A 3,357-nucleotide genomic window follows, 5' to 3' on the forward strand; every position below is an offset into this window, starting at 1 on the left:
TGGACAGAATTTGAAAAGCTGCTGACATAGAAAACAGGGGGAAAAAAACTTGGAAAAAGCACCAAAGTAACCAGAGAGAAAACAAAAGAGAAACAAACCAACCAAACTGAAAATTTGCACTGGGAGTCCAAATTAACAGAAAAATTTGAAATACAAAAGTTACAAAATCAACACCTATATTTTTGTATCGTCCTGAAACAGGAAAAACACATTCCTCCCCCCAAAAAAACCACACACTAAAAAAACCCACAGCTTACAGAAGCTGCATATATACTGTAGCTGAAATGCTAAATCACAGCTTGAAGCAGTGATTGAGCACCTGGTGGGAAGGTAGAGCCAAACCAGGGCAGCTCAGGTGCATGCAATGCAGCTGAGTGATCAGAAGGGGCGGAGCCAGAATCCACCCCCCTCCCAGATCTCATTTAAGGTTGGCAGTGGATGTAGGTGTTTTGTTGGCGAGTCCTTGGTACTTGAAGTCTTCTGAGGGTAAGCAGCTTTTTTTTCTTTGTTTTTGTTGCCGCTTCATTTGGGCTTATCTTCACTTTCTTTAGCCTAGGACTTTGCTACTACACTGTTGTAGCTGTGTTTTCCATCGTGTTACAGCATTACATAAATACATCAGTAATAGTGTCAAATAATCTTAATAATTCAGACAAATGTGTCAATTAATATCTGTTAGAAAATGTATTTTCCTAGCTCTCATTATTTAAGAGGTTTTACTGTTGCTTATAGAGCAATACTAAAAAGCTAGTACAACAGGGATTTCATTTCAGAAGTCATCTTTATGTTATAGTATCTTTTTCAGAGCCATCTGTAGAACACATTTTCAGTCTGATATCTGTCTAAAGTTTCCTGGAGTCAGCAAGCATGGTCATGAAGGAGTGTGGTGGGATGTAGGTGCTCCTCAATCTGTGGTGTGCTAAGCTGTGTGCAGTACCTTTGTTAGACACAGAGCACATCTCTTACTTTAGCTATTTCTATCCTGGTCACTGGAACTTCTGGAGAGAAAGAAAAGAAAAGAAGGTGGCAGAGCAGTAGTTCAAGATAACATCCCTATGGTGTTATTTCCAGACTTTTTTCAACAGCAGGGCTGAAGCATTATGTGCTGGAGTAGTTCCTGTTAACTACTATGTTTGTGGATTTATTCTAACATGATAGCTTAAAACAGCTATCACTAGCTGGTATTGCCTATTTAAAACACTTATCATACAATATTATCATACAATATTATGAAACAAAAAACTATGCATGAGATACTACTTCAGCCTAATCACTCCCTTGTCTTGTGCTAGTCTCAGTTTAGTCTAAGAGAGTCTATCACAGACAAAGCTTTTTTGGAAGATGCAAGAATCCTGAAACAAGTTAGAAAACAGAAGTTTAAAACTCTTGGTCAAAGTTTGTTTAACACTCACCCAAGGTTATGACTACTGGCAACAACCTTCTCCCACATCATTATTCTTAGCTTCATGGTCATATGTGCCATTGTTGCCTCACACTGACTACAGACTCTGTACAACCACTGTGTAAGTGACCAAGCAGATGGCAGTGAAGGATAAGTCTATGGCATAGCTAGAGGATGAAACTAGTCAAGTGGGTTTCTAATACAGGGTACAGGGAGTGAGAAAAAAGGAGAAAAAAAAAGAAAAATCCTCTGGGAACTGCTTGTTTTAGTTCTTAATACTTTTTCCTTTCACCTGCAATAAACTTTAAATCGTGAAATACTTTGCAACATAAAGATAGTGTACAGAAGAATTTATTGCTACTCAAGTGTTTTAAGGTAAATAAGCAGAGCAGAAAGAGATGAGCCCTCACTGTTTCTTCTCTGTTTATCTCTTCTGGACAATTAAAGCAAACTTAAATCACTTTTTATGTTGACTGCTGATACCTCTGACAATGTAGTGAGCAACATCGCATATAGGCACGTTTGCAAAAGTAGACCTGGCACAAGCAACTGCTAGTGATGTTTTCTTTTTTACTCTCAGATGCCTTATATTCATGTGTTAACTTTTAAGAGTATTGAACAAGTTAAAAAAAACATTTATATTACAGTTACCATGGCACAGCATTTTTAGAACTCCTTCTGTGAATCTGAATAGGTTTCACTGCACCCACAGAAACTTTCAAACTTAGATTTAGATTGGTAGTAATCTCCACATATTCCTATCCACAATGGCCTCTGCTTTCAGTTGTTCTAAAACAAGATAAACTTTTTAATTTTTTATCAATTTGAAGGAAGGAGGGATTCGGGCCTACATTATTTTTGAAGAACAGCTTTTTACTCGTATGGGGTAAAGGTCACTATATTCTTAGTGTATAATACAGTATAGGTACATGTGCTGTGCAAGTGAATTAAAACAAATGACAAATCCAGAAGGCCATTAAACATAGCTATCCCTCCTTATTGGGATTATGCAGCATTTTGTAAAGGAGGGGGGAAAAAAACTTTTTTTTTGTAGTGTTTATCTGGTGATCTTAAGAACTCTTGAAGTGGGTCTGTACCCGTCATACTGAAGTGATGGCCTTCAAGTTTTCACAAACAACGTTTCCCTGTAAGTCATACTGATTCCCAGGTGTTTCTTTAGTCATGCAAGAAGCAAATGAGCTGAAATTTGGGAGTATGTTGTTTTCTTCTGGGTCTGATCATTTAGGGTTTTAAAAGCTCCTGCATTCCAGGTGTTTGTTGCTACTTACACAATGAGAATTAAGTTACCTTTCTAGAAGCAATGTCAAAAACAACATAAACAAGTTCTTAAGTGTCACATAACTTCTGTGGCAATATTAAAAAAAAAAACTGAGGAAAGCATGCAAGTACAGGTTTGACTTGAGCTGTTGAAAGTTAAGCCTGTACTTCTCATGAATACGGAGTACTTTCCAGTGCCACACCCGCACATGGGGTTCTTCCCATTTCCTACTGCAGGAATTCCAGCCGGCTCCTGTCAGCGAAACCGGGATGCCTCCCAGCCCCGGCCCTGCCGCGCAAGGTACATGCCAGAAGCACACGTAACGCAGCAGCGAGACACGAAGTCCAGTTTAAACGCGAAGACGTAACCGTCTGCAGACAGCGTTACGTGGATTCCTCGGAGCTTCTCGCTCAGGCTGTGCCAGGAGCGGCCCTTGGGACTCGGAGCACAACAGGGCGAAGCATTTCGGCCCGCGCCGCTCCCCGCCCACCCGCTCTCCGTCACGCAGCGCCCACAGCTCGGCCTTGAGGAAGCCACGGCCCCCTCGGCAGCCGCAGCAAAGAAGCCCCTCCCGCCCCGCTAGGAAGAAGGACGGGCGGGCCGGCCCCGCGGCCAGCAGCTACCGCCCTTTTCTTTCTTTTGCTTTCCTCCCGCCGGACCCCGCCGAGCACCCCCT

The 3,357-nt window shown here is 41.6% G+C and overlaps 1 long non-coding RNA gene across 1 annotated transcript; it reads left to right on the forward strand.

Moving 5' to 3' along the window:
* Positions 1-417: 417 nt before the first annotated feature.
* LOC109369220 lies at positions 418-3,098 on the forward strand. The gene is made up of 2 exons (XR_002117959.2): positions 418-486; positions 2,918-3,098. It is a non-coding gene; the product is annotated as an uncharacterized LOC109369220 (long non-coding RNA).
* Positions 3,099-3,357: the final 259 nt, after the last annotated feature.

This window comes from Meleagris gallopavo, chromosome 10, assembly GCF_000146605.3.
Source record: "Meleagris gallopavo isolate NT-WF06-2002-E0010 breed Aviagen turkey brand Nicholas breeding stock chromosome 10, Turkey_5.1, whole genome shotgun sequence".
In the NCBI taxonomy this organism is placed as follows: Eukaryota; Metazoa; Chordata; class Aves; order Galliformes; family Phasianidae; genus Meleagris; species Meleagris gallopavo.